Below are 25111 nucleotides of genomic sequence, written 5' to 3'. Positions count from 1 at the left end.
CTTGGAGGAGCTTTCCAATCATCAACAATTGGGAAAATGCATCTCTAACTCATGATTCATCTAGGGTTGTAGGGTGGTGATAGGAATGGGGGTGAAGAATGTGTGCAAGGACCCATCCTAAGCTGGGAAACACCTACCACCAGACTCAGACATCACCCCAACTGCATCCCTACCCACAATGTGAAGTCCAGCTCGGAAGTGGATCCTGAACCATCCAACCCTTTTCTCAGGATCCCAAGTCAGAATTTTGGAGTTAGACTATGGCAATCAGCCAAGTCCTCTGAGATAACACAGCTCCATCCTAACACTTTCGTCTCAAGTTCTCCTAAACTCAAGGAACATCTTGGTGGGTGTACACAGGCAGGTAAATTTCCCCTCTGTGGTCACTAGCTCTGCACCTTGCCTGCTGCTGCAGAGATAAGCATCTCACCCTCACACAATTCAACGATTCAGGGATTATCACTTTTTTTATGGAAGAGAAGCTTTCTCGGAACCCCCCAACAGACCTTTCCTTTGGTCTCATTGGTCAGAGGAAGTGGGTCAAATGCCATCCTAAAACCAATCACTGTCAAAGAGCAATTGGTGACCACACCCAGCTTAGATTACTTCTGCTTCATTCTCTGGGGCTGGGGACCAGGCAGCCCTTCCTTGGGTCCCCAGCTGCCCACCAGGTGTGTGCACAAGAATATGGTGGGTGGAAGCGTGCAAGGTTGGGGTGCTTGAGTGGGGAGCGATACTGGCTGACAGTGACATGGACAGTGATGGCGCCCCACTTGGCCATCTCATTCATCCTTGGGCTCTCAAGTGGCTTGACCATGGTTGCCAATAAACAGGTCATTTAGAATTTTCTAAAGTCTGTGTGTGTGTGTGTATGTGTATGTATGTGAACAGGCACAGAAAGAGAGTTGACAGAGAATTATGATCTTAGGCCTTATAATGTTCCTTCCTCAATTAGACTTGAGGAAATGCACCATTTTTGCTTTAAAAGAAGTGTAATGAAGATGGATTATAGTTCAAGGTCTGATTGGAAAGAGCCAGGAACTAAGATTAATTAGCAGCAGCATGTGGTTTATTTTCAAGGTCGTTTTTACTTGGCTTCCAGAAATCCTGTCATAATATCTTCAAACTCTCACTGAACTTTTCATGTGCAATGAGGTGGAGGATTTTGTGTTCTTGTTTGACGGGGAGAGGCGCTGGCCCTCCTGTAACACTCTCTGGGCAGCCAGCCCCTGTCACTAGCCACGTAGGGATGTCTGTGGATGGCCACCTCAAGCTCAACCAACCCCTCCCACTTCAACCCCGCGTGGCTTCAAGGTGAATTGCTTTCCAGCTGACATTTCTCAGGGGATGTGTGGGTGCTAGATTTGAGGGTGGTTTTTAATTCTGCAAGCTGTTTAAAGTCTCCTAAAATTCTTCATCATCTTTTCTTTTTTATTAGAGTTTACAATTTCCAAGATTTTCCAGAACAGAGTGACAGCTTTAAAATAGCCCAGTCACTCCAGCCCCTGAGCCGCTGAATGTCTAAGCAACACTACAGGTAATTCCTTGGTTAGCACTCGGAGATGATGCTACTTGGTCTTTCAGTCTTTTCTTTTCTCCTGTGACACTTTTGCTTCCTTCTACCCAGGGCCACCTCTTCTTCCTACCAGAGGACTAGCTGTCCCCCTGCTGGTAAGATCATCAGTAGCTTCCCCCAGCCCTTGGGATAAAAGCTCGACTCCTCACTGTGGTTGGCGGGGCCCTGCCTCTGCTGGCCCCCAGCTTTCTCCCGTTCTCCCCAGGCTCCCGGGACACTGGCTTTCTTTGGGTTCCTAAAATAAGTGGATATTTTTCCTGCTTCACAGTCCTTACAGGCTGTTCCTTGTGCTTGGGACATGCCCCCCGTGGTCACTGGCTAATTCCTTCTCACCTTCCAGGTCTCAGTGTAAATGAGAACTCCTCATGCAGGCATTCCTTGCTTCTTCCCAAAGAGGCCTTTTCTTTTCAACTGTCTACCGGTGCGTCCTGTTTGGGTCTTCCAGTGTACTCAGTGCAGTTTGCCATTATTTTACCTATTTGTGCATAGACTTGTTTGGTCTGTCACCCCTATAAGAGAGAGGATAGGATCTTGCCAGCATGTTCAGTATTGTACGCTCAAGGCAGAGCTCCACAGGTTCTGGGTCAGAGCTGGCTGATCAGTATTAAAATCCTGCCTCTTTGGGAAGCCTTCCTGGGGCCACCATCTGGGGTCACTCCTCTTGCATTAATTGCTCCTTCCCCTGACATGTCTCTGGGATCCTTGGAGGCAGTGACCAGATTGGACGTGTCTTTATACCTCTCAAAGGCTCTTGCCCCTGGTGATCTACCCTCCCAATAAATAGTTATTGACTGATTAATTAAAAGAACTCTGTTTCCAAGGAAAAATCTTCAGCTTTGGCTCAACTAACCACTGTGAAATGAAGCAAGAAACCAATAGATATTAGGCATTTGTATCAGTTAAGATGCATTTGGTTGCAAGAATGGAAGGGCTAGTTGGTAGTGGTTTAAATAATAAAGATTTAATGACCTCACATACCCATAGGGAACCCGTATGGAGGATCTGCTGCCTGCCAGCCTTTGTTCTAGGTGCTTTCCATGTATTCATTCGTTTAATGTTGACATCATCCCAATGGGGAGGTGCTATTATGGTTGCCTTACTACCGATGGGGAGACTGAGCCTCAGCAGGTTACACACTCTGCCCGAGTTCATGTGAGTGGTAAAGCCAGGACTCGACTGGTTCTAAGGTGATCTGGCTCCAGGGTCTACATTTACCTACCACTATGTCATGGCAGGTCTTGAGGTAGGTGTTCTGAGTTTGATGGGAGCTCAGTGACATCAGGATGCAGAGTCAGTGTGTCTGATTCCCTGGGCCTCCCCCTCATGGCTCCGTGCCCCCCTCCACTACATGACTTCTAGAGCAGGAGGCTAGGGGTGAGAGGTGGGGCACAAGCAGTCTTCCTCATGCTGCCCTCACCTCTAATCAGGCAGGACAGTGTCTTCCGGAAACACCCAGAGAGTTCCCCTAACATCTCATGGACCAGAGTGGGGTCTTGTGGCACCCCATACCAACGCTGACAAGAAAGTGGGATGGCCATGAGTGAATGATTCCAGTTCAACCAGTTCTCATCCCTAGAGACTAAACATGTTGCCACCTGAATGAAACTGGGTTCTGTCATCTGCAAGAAAGGGGACTGCATGCTGGGTAGAACCCACCAGGCTTGGCCTAGCACATGTGCTTTATCCAAGAGAGACTCAGGGAGAGGACTTAGACTCAGGAACCCATCCTTGCAGGAGGCAGGAACTGACCCTTGGGTGACATCAAGGACTCCAGTTCCCTTTCACTCTTAGTTCCCAGCAGGTCTAGTGTCACTCTAGAGAGGCTGATGTGTGTGTGAGTGTGTGGACGAGGCGGCTGGGTCAGGGATCAGGCAGGGGATGATGGTTGGAGGTGGGAAAAGGGACGCAGCATGTTTTTCTTCTCTCTAGAATTCTGGCCCCACTGGATGTGTAGTTTATCCTGGGATTTCGGCTCCACTGACAGGTAGTGTATGTATGTGGGGTGTGGGAGTGAGAAGGAGGGGCAGTCACTTCCTGTCCACTGCAGGCCCTGAGCACCTGTTTGGGTGACCTGAGAATGCACAGTGATCACTTGCCAGTGCTATGCTTGGTAGCAGGAGCTTGTGCCTATACCTCAGTTAATTTTCACAACTGCCCCATGAGATCAGTACTATTATTTTCACCCCTGTTTTTAAATTGCTTCCTAGAGGCACCACTTTGGGCAGAAAGGTTACTTAACCTTTTCTGTGCCTCCTTTTCCTTCTCTGGGGAAAATGGGCGTGGCAGTAATTGCCTTCCTCACATACAGCACTTAGAACGATGCCTGACACATAGTAGCCAGTGAATAAATGCTAGTATTGTTACTGCTGTTAGTTTTCAGATGAGGAATCTGAGGCTTGGTAAGTGAGGCACAAATGCCTGATCACATTCTAGGATAAGCTGAGTCAGGCCTTCCTGATAGCTATGAGGATGATGACAGAGGAAGAGGAGGAGGAGAAAAAAATAAAAGGAGAAGGAAGAGAAAAAGAAGAAAGGAGGAGGAGAAGGAGGAGGAGGAGAAGGAGGAGGAGAAGAAGGAGGAGGATGGGGAGAAGGAGGAGGAGAAGGAGGAGGAGGAGAAGGAGGAGGAGGAGAAGGAGGAGGAGGAGAAGGAGGAGGAGGAGAAGGAGGAGGAGGAAGGGGAGAAGGAGGCAGAGGAGGAGGAGGAGGAGGAGAAGAAGGAGGAGGAGAAAGGAGGAGGAGGAGGAGAAGAAGGAGGAGGGGAAGGAGGAGGAGACAAAGAAGATGCTGGTGATGATAATGATGTTGGTGACGATGACAATGTTGATGATGATGATGAAAGAGGAAGAGGAGAAGGAAGAGCGGGAGAAAAGGGGAAAGATGATGTCAGTGCCTGGAATGATGTTGACGACGATGATGGTAAAATGACGGTGTTGATGATGTTGATAAGGCTGATGACGATAGCGAGAAAGACAAAGACATGATGAAAACCAGCAATTACTGAACATTGACCACGCCCAAGGCATTGTCATTTATTGACTGAGGAAACCGGGGCACCAAGAGGGTAAGGGCATCACTGGCATCATGCAGGTGGTGAGGGTGCAGTCAGGACTCATGCCCAAGACTGCCTGACTCAGTAGTCCTTAACTCTACACGGGTGCCAGCATTTTGAGAGACTCTAGACTGGGAGCTCAAAAGAGTTGTCTCAATCTTCTCCATAGATCAGAATCACCTAAGGAGCTTTTAAAAAATACCGAGGCCTGAGTCTCAACCTTAGAGAGTCAGAATCAGTTGGTGAGCCTGGGTATCAGGTGGAGCCTGGGCGTCAACATGACTCATCCAGGTGATTTTGAAAACCACACTACCCAGATGGCCACTAAGGTTGCCCTGTCCTGGCGTTTCAGGCATCTCTGATCATCCTCTGTTCTCTCTGCTGAGGAGACTGCAGGGGAGGAAGTCTGCTGGGACATCTCCAGGAGGAGACGGGAACTGGAAAAGCTGGAGTCAGGCGAGCCCTGGGCAAGCCAGGCTATGAACCGTGAAAGAGCACATGAATTGGCCCTGGGCACTGTCACCATTTTCCTCAACTTTCTGGCCATCTGCTGACTGTGGGGCATTTCAGAAATAAAAACAATATTCCTTGGGTGTTATTTCATAATAGGGTTCCTCCCCTAAAAGCAAAGGCAGTGTGTTGTCCTGGGAGTGAACTTAGAATAACATCATTTTATTTTGAAACAGTCACCACCTTAGAGAGTTCGTACCACTCAAGCTTTTTTTTTTTTTTTTGAAACGGGATCTCACTCTGTTACCTGGCACTATCAGCTCACTGTTGCCTCAAACTCCTGGACTTAAGCGATCTCCCCCACTCTCCATCCCCTACCTCCCAACTACCTAGGCCTATAGGAGTGCACCATCATGCCCACCTAATTATTTTAGTTTTTGTAGAGATAGGGGTCTCACTTTGTTGCCCAGGCTGGCCTTGAATTCCTGGGCTCAAGTAATCCTCCCACTTCAGCCTCTCAAAGTGTTGGGATCACAGAGTGAGCCACGGAGCTCAAACCCAAGCTTCTTATTTGTAGCGAAGAAACAGGCCCAGAGAGGGGCAGTGGCATGCCCAAGCCCACGGGACCAACTTACTCATCATCCCTTGGAATGGCCTGCTTGCTGCTGCTGTGAATGAGAGCACTCCAGGATTCTTGCTATGAAGCCTTTATTTAAAAAAAAAAACAACAAATCAATATGCCTTATATAATTTTTGTTCATCTCTTGGAAAGATGCAATGTGGCAGTTAAGTCCACTGTCAATATTTTTATGAACTCTGTGGAAAATATGATGTTAAAAGCTTTTGGTAACCACTTCATTAAGCTTGGCTTTTTCTAGGCCACCACAAAAGGTAAATAAACCCTAATGAGTAATATGCCCAGATTGAGATCCTGTAAGCTATCCAAAAAGTCAGTGCCTCAAAGCACACTCATCCCCCGACACCAAGCCTCAGAGGAGTCTGAGAAAGGTGATCCTAGCCCTGTGCTGCGCACCAAGACCTTCAGACAAAGACTTATTAACCCACAAATTAGATACTAACTAAATAGAGCCAGAAATTCCACAGACGGAAAAGAATTGCACAGCATCAGTAATACCGTGAAGTTAGCATGCTGCCAGCTGGGCTCCCAGCACAGCAGAATTCCCTGGTAACCGGCACATAGAGATTAATGGGGCTGCTGGGACTAACAATGACCCCAGGCCTTATTCTTTCATTCCTTCCACAAATTAAATGCTAGGTATTGGGGATTCAATAGTGATTAACACAGAGTTCCAGCCCTTCAGGAGCTCATTGTCTTCTGGGGAGAAACCGGAGTGAGTACAAGGAAACAGACTTGTCATCTGGGAGTACAGTGGGATGTAAGGGGAGTGAATGCCCCAGACTGGGGAGCAGGGTCAGGAATACTTCCTTGGAAGGACTGTAGAGTTGAAGGAAAGAGCTCATCTTTAAAATAGGAGAAACTTGAGTGTATTTACAGATGATGGGAAAAGCCACCAGAAAGAGAAAGGTCAGTTATTGGCGTGAGTTTCCTAAGAAGGTATAAGAGAATGGAGCTGGGTTGGGATGAGCCTTAGGAGGAAGGAGAACCTGTCTGTGAGACAGATGAGAATGAGACAAGGGTGGACACAGATGTGCGTGCCCTGGTGGACAAGAACTGGAGGTGAGGAAACGGGAAGGGGCGGCTGCTTTGGGTAAACTAGGAGGTGTGACATCATCTCAGAGTACGGGGGGGTGGTGAAGAGGAAAGGGCTTCATGAGAGGGGAGAGTTTAACAAAGTGCCAGGAAGAACTGACATGGGATTTACTGTGTCATAGAGGATGTCTACTGGAAGGTGATGGGGGCCCGGCTGTGACCATGAAAGAAGAGTAGCGCCACAGTGAATGGTTGGCTGGGCTTCTGCAGAAGTCCCCAGCAACATGAGTATAGGAACAAAGAAGGCTGGCTCCATTTAGGATCAGTTTGTTCAGGTAGATATAAGGGCAAAAAAAATCAGGCAAAAGAATGAAGAGTTTTCGTAAGACAGGCTGAAGTGATGGCATATAATGAAGGGAGTGGAGACAGAAAGGGCTGACGGAGTGGAGAAAATGAAGCAGCTAAGGGTCTGCAGGTCTCATCTTTAAATACAGGAGAAACTTGAGTGTATTTACAGATGATGGGAAAACCCACCAGGAAGAGAAAGGATTGAAGTCGGTTAATCTGGTTAAAAACAGATGCTGTGAGATTAGTGGAGGAAAATGCTAGGACAGTGATCCTTAGAGGACTGTGAAAACTTCAGTTCCAGGTAATGGTGAGCCAGGTTATTTGGACCAACTGCCTGCTGAAAACAATCAAGAATGCTGCATAAAATATAAAAACATCTTAAAGGTAAAATCGTAAGGAATTACCAGGCCATTGTTGAAGGGAAAAAAAGAAGCCAGTGAGCACAGAATCTGCTTTTGCCCTGAAGGATTCTGCCATCTTAGCAAATCTGAATTTTTGTTTTGTCTACCAAAATCAAAATCAAAGACCAGCACAAAGTGTAGGAGTCTAATAGGAGGCCTTTGGCACTATAAGCTGGGCTTTCTAAGACTATTTCCTCTAAAGTAGGAGGTGAACCGAATTAAACCAATTCTTACATGGTTTTACAGCTCAGATCTGTACTACCTAGGTGGTCCAGGGAAATTCAAACGTTGATTTTGGATTAAGGTGAGATTTCCAGACACATATCCTCTATAAACAATTTTTCAATAATAATGGCCAGCACACAGTCAAAAATAACTAAATATACTTAGAAATAAGATAGCATGAGGAACCCACACATATAACAGACACAGATTTCAGATATTGGTATTAGATACAGACTATGAAAAATTGTGCTTACTATGTTTAAAGAAATAAAGATCAGTCCTGCAGGGAACAGGAAACCCCCAAAAATGACATGGCAGATTTGAAAATCAAATAGAATTCTTAGAACTGAAAAATACAATAATCAAAGTAAAGAATGATGTTGGCTTTTGAGGTTTCTGAGATAGACCAGTTGCTAGTGTTGATGTCCAAAGAACGGCCAGTGGGAGTTTGCAGCTGAGGTGGAGTGGAGGAGTCAGTCATTCAGGGGATTGAAGTGATACAGAAACTGGGAGGCTAAAGGGTTGGGGGGATTTTAACATGGCCTGTGAAGTCATCCAAAATTATGACAGGACTTGGGGTGGGGAGACAGGTGCCCAAGATATCACTGGATGAAGGGAAGATTAGCGGACAGAGATGAAGAGAGAGTAGTCTTGACAGTGAGATTGAAACATAACAGAGTAAGGAATTCCAAGAGGAGTGAAGAAGTAATCTGGAAATGGCATTGAGGAGTGAGAAGGATGGATCCCATCTCTCTGCCAAGAACTGTAAAGGGTCTGGGATTTTATGCTACTTACAAGCTAACAGCTGAGCGTGCCACAGCTTTATGGATGCTGACAGAAGACTTGAGACTCAGGTTAGAGATGAAGTTCAGTATATTACTCATGGCAATGGCAGCAGCCAGAGGGTCTGCATTTGTATTGATTCTTTGAGTTGCAATTCCTACAGGAGGATGCAAAGAAGGTCAAGTTATACCCACATGTGAAGTGGGTTACGTTTTTAGGAGAGGAACCCTGAATTTATGGACTCTGAATCTTTTATCATAAGCAGTAAGTCAGCCTGCTTTTTTGCTCTGGAGGGAGGCGTTATCTTTGTTACACTGGTCAGTAAGCATACTTGCCAGGGTTTAAAGAAAGTGGTATCCTCAGGCCAGCAGGATTTTAGGTAGAGCCAGGAGGTAGGATATATTCTATGAGAAAGTTAAGAATTTTGAAAATTTGTTCCTACTCACTAAAAACAAAAGTGCTTGGATCATTAAAAATAAAAATGTGTACCAAAATTATGTTTAGTACAACATACTACAATTCAACACCGTATTGTAGTGCATTCCAGAAAAGACAGAATGAAGGAGGGGCTGGGCACTGGACAAGGAATGAGACCTGCGTGGTGGTCCAGCTCTCCATCAACAGCTGACTTTCCCCTCGTCATCATCATTTCCTCATCTGTAAAATGAAAAGGATGGAGATAGTGAATAGTTTTGAGATCTCTTTATAGCTCTGTTGATAGAAGATTTTCATGCTTAGAAAATTGGCAATCTAAACATAACACCTAAAGAAATTCTCTATTAGCCAGAAAATCCTACTTTCTAGGACAGAGTTTACTAAAAAGACAATGAAGAAGAAGGTGGTAGTGATAACAATGACTGCCAAACAGTAGATGGAAACCATGGCTCCCAGCCTGTGCTGCCCTTTGTCTGCTTTGGATGCCAGAAGTATCCATGGATATTACTGCTGAGAGAGTAAGTTTGTTTTAACTTTCTGGAGAGGCTGACTGACCAACCCTGATTTCCTAATGCATAAATAGACACTTAGAGTCTCAGAGAGGCAGCATGTGTCAGAGAATGAATGTGGGCTTTGGAGTCCAACAGACCTGGGCATAAATCCAGACTGTTCCACTTGCAGGCCATGAGACTAGAGTGTTACTATTTTGTGGCCTGCCTCATATCCCTCTCTTTTGGGAGCTGCACACTCACTTTCTGGAGCTTGCCCATACCCCACTCTATCCATGCGGTTCCTGTGGGAAGTGACACTTTCTTACATGACCAGGGCCCCTGGACACAATTGATTGGTTAGGGGGCAGGTATCTGGCCAAAGCTGAGCCAATCAGAGCCTTTCCCTGGGAATTCTGAGATTGGAACCGAGGAATGGCATCAGTCCTCTGTGGGCAAAGGCAGAAGATGACAGGCATGTGGGAATGTAGGCAGACACACACCCTGTTATGTGCAGAAAGCCAGTTTGTAGTGACAGCAAAACTGAGAGGTAGAGAAACAGGCCTGGTGGCATCTGAGCCACTGCTTCTAGTTGTTCTGAGGCTTGGCTGCCCCTTGCCTTTCCCATGCATGGTTTGGTTCTTAAACACTCTGTTGTATTTCCTGAACCATCAAGTGTCCCTTTTTGTGTAAGGTTGTCCAAATTGGCTTTGATCATTTGCAACCAAAAGAGGTCTGACTCATTTAGAAATCCTGGGCAAATCGCCCTCACAGTTCCTCCATTTCCTGATTTATAAAATGGTAAAAATTGGGATCAAAATGTATAGTATAGCCGTAGGGGTAGCTGGGAAGATTAAGTGACATAACATATGAGAAAACCTGGCACTACGCCTTGCCAGTAGGGGAGCTTAAGAAATATTATTTTCTTTCCTTTTTGGCCTTAAAGTCATCCAGGGTGCTATTTTTAAAAGCTAACATTTATTGAGCACTTATTCAGAGCCAGGCATTGTACTTGGCGTTTACAATGCATAATTGCATTTAGCCCACACAATAATCCTATGCAGTAGCTACTATGATCTTCATTTTACAGATGTGGAAACCATCGTGAGGGCGTGGATACAGGGACTGTGAACTGTTTGCTGGAGTTAAGGCCTCCATCCCATCCCAAAGCCTGCACTGCTGGAGCCTCAGAGGAGGTGAGTTCAGACAGTTAAAACACAGATGTGAGAGCAAATGTTGAGAACTTACTACCTTGAAAAGAGATTTTGGCTGAAAACAGAAACAGTTCCGAGATGGTTTGGCTGAGATAACTATTAATGGGCTGCAGAGGGGTTATTAAGGGAGGGTGAGGCAGGTGGGGCCCACCTTTTGAACTTAATCTCATGGAGGAGACAATCCCTCCTCACCTAATGGAATCCCCCAGCTCCCTTGCATGACAGAGCAATGTCCCAGGAGGGCTTAGGGCTGCCCAGAGTGGAGGGGAGAGAGATGCTATGGCTTGGATGTCAGTGTCCCTCCAAAACTCATGTATTGGTCCCTAATACCAAATGTGATAGTATTAAGAGGTGAGGCCTTTTGAGGTGATTAGGTCATGAGTGCTCTGTTCTCTTGAATGGATTAATGCTCTTATAAATGAGGATGAAGGGAGAGCCTAGATGCCCTTTTACTCTTTCGCCCCTTCCACCACGCGAGGACGCAGCACTTGCCCCTTGCACCACGCGAGGACTCTGCACTTGCCCCTTGCACCACGCGAGGACGCAGCACTTGCCCCTTGCACCACACGAGGACTCTGCACTTGCCCCTTGCACCACGCGAGGACGCAGCACTTGCCCCTTGCACCACGCGAGGACGCAGCAATTGCCCCTTCCACCACGTGAGGATGCAGCAAGAGGATGCCTTCTCATCTTGAAAGCAGAGAGCAAGCCCTCACCAGTTAACGAATCTGCCGGCACCTTGATCTTGGATTTCCCAGTCTCCAGAGCTATGAGAAATAAATTACTCTTATTTGTAAATTACCTACGCTAATGTATTTAGTTATTGCAGCACGAATGGACTAAGACAGGAGGGAAGTGCATTAAAATCCTGTTGGTGCTAAGATGCTGCCCTGTGCTTCAAGGGACATGAAGCTTGGACACAGGACAGAGGTGGGTTGGGAGCCAGGGAAGGTGAGGAGCTGAACTGGAGCAGCAATCAGGGTGGGTGGGGGATGGAATGAGAGACATTTCTTAAGATGGTTTCTTGGACAGACTAAAGATATTGAATAAATTTTACTACAGAAAAAAAGAAGGAAGGAAGGAAGAAGGGAGGGAGGGAGGCGGAGAGGGAGGGAGGGAGGTGGGGAGGGAGGGAAGGAGGCGGGGCGGAGGGAGGGAAGGAGGCGGGGAGGGAGGGAGGGAGGGGGGGGTGGCGGGAGGGAGGGAGGGAGGAGTGGGGGAGGAGGGAAGGAAGGGAAGAAAGAAAAATACAAATAAAAAATCAGACTATAATGATTAATGATTGGCATGGTTTAGAAATTTCCTTTCTGATTTTGGAGGCCCAGTTTGCATACATTTCAATAGACCTGTCGTTGTCACAGCATTTGCATTTACAGCTGCTTCTGTCGGGAATCTCTGTAGTTCTGGTGGTCTCCAGGAACAAAGCGTAATGATTTTGACTTTTCAGAGGCTTGGTTTGGAGGTTGAGTGGTAGAAGCAACATGGTGTGGCGCTAGGAGCACTGAGTCCTGTGTTTGCATTCCAGTGGCTCTGTTAACAGGCTGTGTGATTGATACAAGCAACTTGCTACTTTTCTCTGAGCTGTGCAGGGAATAGTTTCAAACCATTTCCACAGTGGCTGCCTCTGGGCCTGCTGAAGGGGCATGGAACCCCACCTTTACCCCTCTTCAAGAGCCCCCACCTTCTATCTGTTTTAGACTCTGGGATCTGGAAAAAACATTTCAAGTTTTTAAAAACAAGTATTTTTTTTCGTTTGTTTTTACTTTGAAAAAAATAAACTTTATTGTGTATATTCAAGGTATACAACACAATGTTATGGGAGATATATAGATAGTAAAAAGGTTACTATAGGAAAACAAATTAATATATTCATCACCTTACATAGTTACCCATTTTTTATTTATTTATTTATTTATTTATTTATTTATTTATTTATTTATTTATTTAGTGACAAGAGCAGCTAAAATCTACTCATTCAGCAGGAACCTCAGATACTACTAATTGTATTCCCTATAAACCCCTGTACATGAGAACTCTGGACTTGTTTATCCTACATATTTGCTACTTTGTATCTTCTGGCCTACATCTTTTCACTTCCTCCTCACCTCGCACCCCAACCCCTGGTAGCCACTGTTTTATTCTCTATCTCTGTGTATTTGATTTTTAAAAAAGATTCCAGGTTGGGCGTGGTGGCTTATACCTGTAATCCCAGCACTTTTGGAGGCTGAGGCAGGCAGATCACCTGAGGTCAGGAGTTTGAGACCAGCCTGGCCAACATGGTGAAACCCCATCTCTATTAAAAATACAAAAATTAGCTGGGCATGGTTGTACACACCTGTAGTCCCAGCTACTCGGGAGGCTGAGGCAGGAGAATTGCTTGAACCCAGGAGGCAGAGGTAGCAGTGAGCTGAGATCATGCCATTGCATTCCAGCCTGGGCAGCAAGAGCGAAATTCCATCTCAAAAAAAAAAAAAAAAAGAAAAGAAAAGATTTCACATATAAGTGAGATCATGCAATATTTTTCTTTTTGTGTCTGGTTTATTTCATTTAGCATAATGTCCTCAAGGGTCATCCACATCGTGGCAGATGACAAGATCTCATTCTTTTTTAGGGATAAATAATATCTCATTTATCTATCTATTATCTATCATATTCGCTTTTTTCCCCTTTTACTGATTGTACTTTACATATTTATAGGGTACATGTGAGTATTTGTTACATGCATAGAATGAATAATTATCAAGTCAGGGTATCTGGGGTATCTGTCATCTTGAGGGTTTCTCATTTTTATATGTTGGTGTCACTTCAAATCCTTTCTTCTAGTTACTTTGAAATATACATAATACTGTTGCTAAGGATAGTCAGCCTAGTCTGCTATCAATAATTAAAACTTATTTCTTCTATTAACTGTATATCTTTACCTCTCTCTTCATCCCCTCTGTTACTTGCTGCCACTCTTTCCAGTCTCTGGTATCTATTGTTCTATTTTCTGTGTCCATGAGATCAAGTATTTTAGCTCCCACATATGAGTGAGAATATGTGGTATTTATCTTTCTGCACCTGGCTTATTTCACCTAACACAGTGACTTCCAGTTCTGTCCATGTTGCTGCAGATGTCATGATTTCATTCTTTTTTTTTTTTTTGATTGAATAGTATTCCACTGTGTCTTTGTACCACATTTTCTTTATCCACTCATCCATTGATGGGCACCTAGGTTGATTCCATATCTTTGCTATTGGGAATAGTGCTGTGATAAACATGTGAAAGCAGGTGACCCTTTGATATACTCATTTCTTTTCTTTGGGATAGTAGTGGGATTGCTGGATCGTATGGTGGTTCTATTTTTAGGTTTTTGAGAAATATCCATACTGTTTCCCATAGTGGTTGTACTAATTTACATTCCCATCCATTCAACGGAGTACGAGTTCTCTTTTCTCTGCATCCTTTCCACCGTCTGTTCTTTTTTGTCTCTTTAGAAATAGCCATTCTGACTGGGGTAAAATGATACCCCATTGTAGTTTAGATTTGCATTTCCCTGATGATTAGTGATGTTGAACATTTTTTCACATGCCTGTTTTGGCTGTTTGTACGCCTCCTTGTGAAAAATTGTCTATTCATGTCCTTTGACCACTTTTTAATGGGATTATGTGGTTTTTCACTGTTGAGATATTTGACGTTCTTATATATTCTGGATATTAGTCCCCTGTCAGATGAGTAGTTTGTAAATATTTTCTCCCATCCAAGAGGTTGTCTTTCTACTCTATTGTTTCTTTTGTTGTGCAGAAGCTTTTCAGTTTAACATAGTTCCATTTTGCTTTGTTGCCTGTGCTTTTGAGGTCTTAGCCATAAAACCTTTGCCTAGACCAATGTCCTAAAGAGTTTCTCCTGTTGCGGGGGGCCAAGGGAGGGACAGCAGGTAGGTGAGGAGTTCGGGGAGAGATAACATGGGGAGAAATGCCAGATGTAGGTGACGGGGGGATGGAGGCAGCAAACCACACTGCCACGTGTGTACATATGCAACAATCCTGCATCATCTGCACATGTACCCCAGAACCTAAAGTACAATTAAAAAAAAAAGTTTCTCCTATGTTTTATTCTAGTAGTTTTATAGCTTTGGATCTTACATTTAGGCCTTTAATCCATCTTGAGTTGATTTTTGTATATGGTGAGAGACTGGGGTTCAGTTTCTTCTGCATATGGTTATCCTGTTTTCCCAGCACCATTTATTCCTTTTCCCAGTGGATGTTCTTGGTAGCTCTGTTGAAGATTAGTTGCCTGTAAATATGTGCCTTTATTTCTGTGTTCTCTATTCTGTTCCATTGGTCTATGTGTCTATTTTTTTATCAATACCATGCTATTTTGGTTACCGTAGCCTTGTAATATGTTTTGAAGTTGGGTACTGTGTTGTTTCCAGCTTTGTTCTTTCTGCTCAGGATTGCCTTAGCAATTTGGGCTTTTTTGGTTTCATATAGATTTTAGGATTTTTTTTTCAGTTCTGTCAAAATGACGTTGGGATTTTGATAGGGATTGCATTGAATCTGTAGATTGATTTGGGCAGAATGGTCATTTTAAGAAAATTAATTCTTTTGATCCATGAGCATGGGATATCTTTCCATTTGTTTGTCCTCTTCAATTTCTTTCATCAATGTATTCTGGTTTTCCTTATAGAGATCTTTCACCTCCTTTGTTAAATTTATTCCTAGATTTTTTTTTTTGTCTTTTGGTAGCTCTTGTAAACGTGATTGCCCTCTTGATTTCTTTTTTGGCTATTTCATTATTGGTGTACAGAAGCACCACTGATATTTGTATGTTGATTTTGTATCCTGCAATTTTACTGAATTTGTTAATGAGTTCTAAGAGTTTTCTGGTGGAGTCATTTGATTTTTCTAGATATAAGATTATGCCATCCACAAAGAGAGACAATTCGACTTGCTCTTTTCCAATTTTGATGCTGTTGCTTTTTCTTGCCTGATTGCTGTGGTTAGGACTTCCAGTACTATGTTGAATAGGAGTGGTAAAAGTGGGCACCCTTGTTTTGCTTTAGTTCTTAGAGGAAAGGCTTTCAACTTTTTCCCGTTCAGTATGATGTTCGCTGTGAGTTTGTCATATATGGCCTTTATTATTTTGAGGTATGGTTCTTCTATGTGTAATTTGTTGAGAGTTTTTATCATGAAGGGTATTGCATTTTGTCAAATACATTTTCCTGTTTCTATTGAGATGATCCCTGTGGTTTTGTCCTTCATTCTGTTGATGTGATGTATCATGTTTGTTGATTTGCATATGTTGCACCATCCTTGCATCCCTGGGATAAATCTCATTTTATCTTGTTGTATTATCTTTTTGATGTGCTGTTGGATTTGGATTGCTAGTATTTTGTTGAGGATTTTTGCATCTCTGTTCTTCATAGATCATAGATAGTGGACTTAGAACATAGAACATAATCTTCATAGAACATAGATATTGGCCTATAGTTTTCTTTTTTTGTTGTGCCTTGTCTGGTTTTGGTTCCTTCCTCTTTAATTTTCTTGCAATAGTTTGAGGAAGATTAGTATTAGTACTTCTCTATACATTTGGTAGAATTCCATAGTGGATCTATCTGGTTCTAGGATTTTCTTTGTTGGGAGACTTTTTTTTTTTTTTTTTTTTTTTAACCGATTCAATCTTGCTCCTCATTATTGATCTATTCAGGTCTTCTATTTCTTCCTGATTCAATCTTGGTAGGTTGTGTGTTTCAAGGAATTTATCAGTTTCCTCTAGGTCTTCCAGTTTGTTAGCATATAGTTGTTCATAAGAGTTTCTGATGACTTCTGTATTTCTGTGGTATCAGTTGTAATGTCTCCCTTTTCATTTCTGATTTTGTTTATTTGGATCTTCTGTCTTCTTGCTTGGTGTAGTTAATGGTTTATCAACTTTGTTTACCTTTTTGAAGAACCATTTTTTGTCTTATTGTTCTATTGTGGTTTTTTAGACTCTGTTTCATTTAGTTGCGCTCTGATGTTTATTATTTCTTTTCTTCTGCTAATTTGGGGTTTTGTTTTCTCTTGCTTTTCGAAGTTCCTTGAGGTATATCTTTAGGTTATTTATTTAAAGTCTTTCTTTTTTTTTTTTTTAAATAAAGCTATTTATTGCTATAAACTTCTCTCTTAGCACTGCTTTTGCTGTGTCCCACTGGTTCTGGTATGTTGTGTTTCTATTTTCCATGATTCAATAAATTTTTTGATATTCATCTTAATTTCTTCATTGACCAAATGGTTGTTCAGGGGCATGCTATTTAATTTCCATGTATTTATACAGTTTCTGGAGTTCCTCTTGGTATTGATTTCTAGTTTAATTTCTTTATGATCTGAGAAAATACTTGGTATAATTTTTATTTTTGAAATGTTTTGAGACTTGTTTTGTGGCCTAACATGTGGTCAGTCATGGAGAACGTTCCATGTGCTGATGAGAAAAATTTATATTCTGCAGTTGTTGGATAAAATGTTCTGTAGATGTCCGTTAGGTCCACTAGATCTACAGTCCCATTTAAGTCCAATGTTTCCTTGTTGATTTTTTTTTTTAAAATTTATCCCCTTGTGGTATTTCAGGAATCCTTGTTGATTTTCTATCTAGATGGTCTGTGTAATGTTAGAGTGCAGTGTTGAAATCTACTATGATTGTATTGGAGTCTCTTTCTTTCCTTAGATGTAGTAGTATTTGCTTTATGAATCTGGGTGCTCTGGTGCTGGGCACATATATATTTAGAATTGTTACATCTTGTCGCTGGGTTGATCCCTTTATCAATATATAATGACCTTCTTTGTCTTTTTAAAACTGTTTTTGACTTGAAGTCTGTTTATCTGATATAACTGTGGCTACTCCTGCTTGCTTTTGGTTTCCATTTGCATGGAGTATCTTTTTCCATCCCTTTACTTTCATTCCATAGATGTATTTACAGGTAAAGTGAATTTCATGTAGGCAGCATATAGTTGAATTTTTTTTAATTCATTCACCCAGTATACAACTTTTAAGAAATAGAATTTAATCTGTTTACATTCAGGGTTATTATTGATATATGAGGTTGTATTCCTATCATATTGTGCATTGTTTTCGGGTTGTTTTGTATAGTCTTTGTTTCTTTCTTTTTCTCTTATTGATTATCCTTGTGGTTTGCTGATTTTCTGTGGTAGTACCATTTGAATTTTTAAAATCTTTCTCATTTATGTGTTTGCTTTATTAGTGCATTTTATATTTGTGTGTGTTTTCATGATGGCAGCTGTCAACCTTTAGCTTCCAGATTTAGGACTCCCTTGAGTATTTTTTGTAAGGCCAGTCTAGTGGTGATAAATTGCCTCAGCACTTGTCTGGGAAGGACTTTGTTGCTCCTTCATTTATGAAGGATAATTTTGTAGGATGTAGTATTTTTGAGTGGCAGTCTTTTTTTTCTTTTAGAACTTTAAATACATCACCCCATTCTCTCCTAGCCTGTAAGGTTTTTGCTCAGAAGTCCACTGTTAGTGTAATGCAGACTCCTTTTTAGGTGACTAGATGCTTTTCTCTTGTGGTTTTTAGAATTTTCTGTTTGTCATTGACTTTGGACAGTTTTACTCTAATGTGTGGTAGATACCTTTTTTGCGTTGTGTCTGATTGGGGATTGCTGGGCCTCCAGTATCTGGACGTCTAAATCCCTTGCAAGACTTGAGACATTTTTATCTGTTATTTTGTTAAATAGATTTTTGAACCCTTGTTCTCCCTTCATCTTTGAGAATACCGATAATTCATAGATTTGGTAGCTTTGTGGTGTCTCATATGTCATGAAGACTCTATTCATTCTTTTTTCTTTATTTTTCTCTGACTGGGTTATTTCAAAAGACCTGTCTTCAATTTCCGAGACTTTCTCTCCTGCTTGATCCAGACTGATACTGAAGCTGTCAAATTCCATGGTAATGAGGCCATATCACCACTGGGGGTTCAGTTGCCACTCATAGCCTCATATTTTGTATTTCATTCAGGGAGTTTTACAGTTCCATAATTTGATTCTTTTTACTTAATCTCATTGGTAAATTTCTCATTCATATCCTATATTGTTTTTCTGAGTTCTTTGTACTGTCTTTCAGAATTCTCCTGTATCTCCTTAAGCTTCTTCTTGAGTATCACAATTTTGAATTTCTAGGATTTTGTGAATTTCTTTTTGATTGGGATCTGTTACTGGGGAATTATGTGTTCCTTTGGAGATGTCATATTTCCTTGCTTTTTTATGCTTCCTGTGTCCCTATGTTGGTGTCAGTGCATCTGATGTTATACTCTCTTCTTCCAGTTTTTGAATTTGCTTTCATAGGGGAGGTTTTTTTTCTTTTCTGAACATGTACCAGTTGTGTTGTTTGAATAGGGTCCTTTGGCTCTGATTCTGGGTGCATGCAGTAGTCTAGTCTCTGCATGATTTCTTTGGCTGTAAACAGCATCAGTTGTATCTGTAATCTCCTTGGTAGTTTTATATATGGTTATTAGGAGGTTACAGTGAAATTTTGCTGGGGACAGGGATGCCAGGTGGACAGGGATAACAAGTGGGCCTGAGTGGTGGCAGCAGTGGACTGAATGTGCCTGTTCTTGGGGCCCAGGGTGGTGTACACTGGCACCGATGTTAGAAGAACCAAGCAGGCTATTTTTGGGTCTCCTGGTGGCTTGCTCAGATGCCAATAGTGGTGGTTGGCTGGGTGGGTAAGCAGGTTCTTGGGTCCCTGGGCAGCTGGTGTGGTGTGGACAATGGCAGTACCAGTGGTGGGGCAACTCTCTGGATGCCAAGAGGTACAAACTGGTGGTGTGGTGTTGGGTTGCCACCCACAGCCCAAGATACCCAGCTCTCAGGCTCACTCACTCTTAGCAATAGTAGCACTGCAGTGCCAAGCAGTGGGGGCAGCACCTGCCTTTCATGCATGGGCCTGGGCATGGAGGCCACATCACCACTAGGGGTACAGTTTCCACTCATAGCCTAGCTACTGTCAGGGTTTGCGTGGTAGAGGAGCTCTCTTGTGGTTTCACATACAACAGTCTGTGGGTGGGGAGGGTGTGGACCACTGAGGTTCTCTCACTTACCCATTCCCTGCGATACTGAGCCCCTCCAGGCTCCTGGCTGATCACAGTTGTTCTCCCCTAGATGTTCTAGTCAAGGTCAGTTTACCCATTCATAACATTTGTTCTTCTTTCTGGAGAGGGCAGGTGTCTAATGTCTCTAGTCAGCTATCTTGTCCCCTTCACCCATATCACAGTTTCTTTATCCATTTGTCTGAAGATGGACATTTAGGTTATTTCCACATCTAGGCTATTGTGAATAATGTTGCAATGAACATGGGAGAGCAGATATTTTTAGGAGGTGGCAATTTCCTTTCCTTTGGGTATGTGTCTAGGAGAGGGATTGCTGGCTCATTTGGTAGTGCTAGTTTTAATTTCTTTAGAAACCTCTACGCTGTTTTACATAATAGCTGCACCAACCTGCAATCCCACCAACAGGTACAAGAACTCCCTGTTCTCGACACCCTCGCCAGCATGTGGTATCTTTTGACTTTTTGATATTAGCCATTCTAGCAGGCATAATATGGTATCTCACAGTGGTTTTGATTTGCATTTCCCTGGTGACCCAGGATGTGGAGCACCTTTGCATAATCAGCTGTTGGCAATTTTTATGTCTTCTTTGGAGAAACATCTATTTAGGTCTTTTGCCCATATAAAAATACTTTTTGGTTTTTCTATTGATTTGTATCAGTTCTTTATATATTTTTGATATTAACCCCTTATCAGATATATGTTTTGCAAATATTTTCTCCCAAACTCTAGGCTGAAAATTTCATTTTGTTGTTTGTTTTCTTTGTTGTGCAGAAGGCTTCTCGTTTCATGTAGTCCCATTTATTTATTTTTGCTTTTGTGGCCTGAGCTTTTGGTGATATCCTGAGAATCATTGTGAAAGCCAATGGCTAGGAGGTTTTTCCCTAGTCTTTTCTAGAAGTTTTACAGTTTCTGATATTTCATTTAGGTCTTTTATCCATTGTGAGTTGATTTTTGAGTATGATGTAACATAAGGGTCTAATCTTATACTTTTGCAAGTGGAAATTCGGTTTTCTCAGGACCACTTATTGAAGAGACGGTTTCCCCATCGTGGCCTCTTGGTGCCCTTGTCAAAAAGTAGTGATCTGAATATGTTTAGACCTCTTTCTGGGCTCTCTCTTTTGTTCTGCTGTTCTGTGTGTCTGCTTTCATGCCAATACTATAATGTTTTGCTTACTATAGCTTTGTAATACGGTTTTAAATCAGAAAGGGCAATGTCTTCAACTTTGTTTTTCTTTCTTAAGATTGTTTTGGCTATTTGGGACCTTTTATGTTTCCATATGCATTTCAGAATTGTTTTTACTATTTCTGTGAAGAATGCCCTTGGAATTTTGATAGGGAATGTGTAAGGCTTTTTAAACCAGTGGATGAGACTATATACCTAAAGGTTCTTCCAGCACTTACATCTGTGGGTTTTCCAACCACAGAAGGCCTTAAAGGATTATGGCAAGAGCTAGACATGACTTCACCATGTGCTAAACTGGGGCGCTCCCCATGTCCCAACTTTTCTAGTGTGAATTAAGAACCCCTGTGTGCTAGGGATGCTGCTGACCCAGACAGGGAGAGAGTTTGTATCTGCACCTGGCAATCATTACCTCACTTGCTCAGAGGGCCCTGTGCTCACTGGGAAGCATCTGCCTGCGGCTAGCAAGGACTCGGTTTCGCTTTCAGCCTAACAATTTGGACATCAGAAGGTTTCAGGTTACTAGTGCTGCTTTGGTCTCACCTGAAGGAGTAAAAGGGGAGCAATGACATCTGAAATCAAGATTCTGATCATCTTTCGGGGGTTTGTGATGTTGGTTCAAGCCTGGCTGTTGGCTCAGCCAGAGCTTCCAGGGCAGGCCCTGCCCAGAGGTGCACAATGTGGCAAGAGTAGAAGGAGCTGTTACTTGAGCTTATGGCCAGGTAAGGAGAGACAGCTCCCTCCAGACAGCAGACAGTGCCATCCACTCATTTCTCCCAGACTATGCGTGGCTCAACCCGTCCTTCCTGCCCGGTCCAGGCAGCTGTGCTCCTGCAAGCTCTTCCCTGGTCTCTCTCGCACACTTTGACTCCCTTCCTCAGGAGGCATTGGGAAGTCTCCCCCAGATGCCACTCCACCTCCTCTGGGCTTCTCTCCCACTCGAGGTGTGTCCTCCCACCAGTAGTCCCTGGGCTTCCGGGGAGACAAAGACCTGCCCCAGCTGGCCAACCCTTCCTTGCGTGTGGCCCTAGACGGTGGCCTTTTCTGGCTCTGCTTGCTTCCTGGCTCTGTCCTGACCCCGCAGCTTGCCCTTGGCCTGCCCTGGCCTGGCTTCCGCTGGAAATAAAACCACAGGGTCTTAGAGAGAGTCCCACCCTGGCTTACTCCCATTCACCAAATGAGTTAGAGATGAAGCTATTTGATATCTAGAATCCCCGAAGTGCCTGTCGTAGCAATCCCCATATCAACAGCTTTGAGCCTGTTTCTTTTCTGTTGTGTAGTAAATAATAATAATAAAATCCAGTCCTTCAACACCTCCTCATTTTTAAGGAATTAAATACACACAACTCAGTGTGGAATTTGAGACCCTGTGCAGTCTGGTCCCGGTCTACCTTCCCAGCTTCCTTCTCCTATTCTGTTAACAAATGGCCTTTGCTCCCATCACTTTGCTGGGAGACCACTTGCTGATTCCTGAATATGCCGTGAACTGCCTGCTCCGTACCATGATTCTGAGGTCTTCTGTCTGAATGGCCACCCCACCCTGCCAACCTGTGTGTGCTGGATGCTGGGGCACCCTCCCCAGCCCTCCCCAGCTGCCCTCCATGAAGCTCCGTGGTCAGACTCCCTGTCCCGCCCTCGCCCCAGCCTTCTCTAGCTTGGTAGTGGGTTCCTCTTCCCTCCCTTTGTCCCTGCCTGTCTGTATTCCTGAGGGCAGGGACTGCAATTTCACATCCCCCCCCAGTGCTGGTACAGAAAGGGGGCACCGTGGGTTTATTGTGTGAGTGGAAATGGAAGGCGATGAATGGCGGCTCCCCTTGGACAACAGATCTGACCTTGGAGTGAAGGAAGAAGGAAAATGAGGTTTCAGGGGTCTTCCTGGGCCCCCCAGACTGTGCTTGCCTGTGACCTCATAGTATGTATTGTTGGCACTAAAGCAACACTCATTACCATCAAATAAACTTTTATCATTAAATTTTTTCCCTGATAGACATAAGTTTGGGAATATTTTGTCTGCCAAACAAATTGCATTTATTTACTCATCTATTTTCCTATCTTTGTCATTCAGAGGCCCATGTAGCCGCCACTGAGAACTTCAGACCAGAAGAGACAACCAGAGATACTGCAACACACTCACCCGGAGCAGAGAAACCCTATTTTGAGTTTACCTATAGGACCTTATAACAGGCAAACATATGATGTCTTCATAGTTTTAGAAATAATGAAATGAAAGATCATATCAGTGACCTCCTGAAAGGTTAATTGGAAATCTCTGGATTAATCTTTCTCATTTTCTGTTAAAATACAAATTCCCTGGTTGGAGTAATACTTGAACACTCTTTGTTAGGTATACCTTAATGAATAGGGTTATTAGGGTTTAAGAGAATGAGGTCATTGGTGTGTATTAAACCATCAAGGGAGAGGACTAAGAGAGGCCCCTGAGACACCCAGTAAGGCAAATATTTGGAGATAAGTTTCCTTTCACCCCTACTTGCCCTCAACAAGGTCTGCATGCTCAAATACTGGTTTGAGAGAATTCTGAAGTCAGAGTGGGAGACCATGTTGGTCATACCCAATGTCCAAATCCCTCTACAGGAACACAGTTTCACTCATGAGTGGGGCACTGCCCACTCTGGCTACAGGGGAGGAGCACGGATCCATGCCATTTCCCTCTGCCAGTGACTGTTTTGGTGATGAATGTGTAAGCTATTTCTGGCCAATGGTTTACAAGGGTGCTTGATCTCACTCCTCTCTTGTAAGGAGAGGAGGAACTTCCTTCTTCACTCCAGCCTGCCTTCACACATAGTTCTGTGAAGATGTAACATTTGGTTTGTGACAGCCATGTTGTGACCACAAAGATAAACCGCAGTAAGCCTTGGCATCACCACGGGGCCGAATCATCCCACCCACAGGCCCACCTCTAGACTTCTCATTATGAGAAATGATAAATCTTATTAGTTAAGCAACTGCAGTCAGGCTGTTTTGTTCCTTAAAGCAAAGGCATATCCTGATGCATCCAGGGGTGCCACAGGGAGGACAGGCAGAGGCATGGCAGCGTGGGAGAGGGAATGCCCCCTGCTGGTTTGCTTGCCCACAGCCTTATCATCATGCAGGCAGCCCAGGGAGGGCAGGGCTGGGCTTTCCATGGAGCTGGAGGTCTCCGGGGCTCTCTCAGCCTCAGGAACAAAGGACTTGAGCTCTGAGACTCTGGCGGCTCTCTAATGTACCTAGCAGAGACCCACTCACCCAGCCCCACTTCCCGTCGCTTCCTGTCAGACCCCTGGAACGGGACGTGAATGGTCTCTTCTGTGACAATCTTGCACATCCCGCCATTGATCCAGGCCCTTTAAAAATGGCATCTTCTCACTTCCTTCCCACGCCTATGAAGTCCATGCCTTTGTCAAGTCCGCTCAGACTGCCCTTTCCCCAGCCTCCAGCCCTGGGTGATGATTTATCCTCTCACTGTAGAGCTCAACAGACCTCATTATGGTGGGGGATGAGAGCTACATTTCCATTTGGTCATATCTGTAGGGGACCCTTCTGGCGCCTGGCCATACCCCCTGGCCGCCTCCATTCCTGCACACACTGCTGGGGTCTTGCTGCAGCACTTGTGACCGGCTGCCTGAGGGCTTGGCTGGAAGCCCCAGGGAGTCCACTCTGGGGAGCATTCCTTCATGGGCACCGTGGTGTATACCTACCCCAGCTCTCTCACCCGAGTGGGGCAACTGTGAGGCACGCCCTACACAGGCCCTCAGAGGTCCCAGGTGCCCTCAGTGGTAACCTGTTCACAAACACACCCTACGGCGGCTTCCTTCCCTTCCCTGTCTCACTAGCCTGCTTCCTGGGATGACCTCCCAAACAAACCACCCACCTCAAAATCCTTGTCTCAGTGTCTGCCCCTAGGTGAATTCAGCCCAAGTCAATATCTTACTCCCCTTATCCATGGGATCAAGACCTGAATCCATTGCCTACCACATCTCAAATTAGACCCAGACTCCATTATCAGCTCAGGGCCTGCTTTGGGTCCTCCTGCAAGGGCAAACCAGCTAAGAATCTTTTGCTCTGGTTGTTTTTTCTCTGACCACTGGCCTGGTCGTTAGTACTGGGTCCCCACTAGCCCCATGCTCATCTGCTACCATCTCCCTTGACCCCCAGTGTGCAATCTTATTCGTCTGTTCCCTGCTGTGAGCTTCTCTGCCTTCCTAGAACAA

The 25111-nt window shown here is 44.0% G+C and overlaps 1 long non-coding RNA gene across 1 annotated transcript in view; it reads left to right on the top strand.

Moving 5' to 3' along the window:
* The window catches only part of LOC105714690 (uncharacterized), a 37547-nt gene extending 26102 nt beyond the window's left edge, over positions 1-11445 (top strand). Inside the window, exon 3 of the long non-coding RNA XR_001106869.2 lies at positions 10521-11445. This is a non-coding gene — a long non-coding RNA (uncharacterized LOC105714690). The remainder of the gene's footprint in view (positions 1-10520) is intronic.
* Positions 11446-25111: the final 13666 nt, after the last annotated feature.

Source organism: Aotus nancymaae, unplaced genomic scaffold (genome assembly GCF_030222135.1).
Source record: "Aotus nancymaae isolate 86718 unplaced genomic scaffold, 86718_ANA_hifiasm-v0.15.2.pri h1tg000040l, whole genome shotgun sequence".
Classification (NCBI taxonomy): Eukaryota; Metazoa; Chordata; class Mammalia; order Primates; family Aotidae; genus Aotus; species Aotus nancymaae.
The sequence above is the reverse complement of the archived record's forward strand: the minus strand, read 5'-3'. Positions and strand labels throughout refer to the sequence as shown.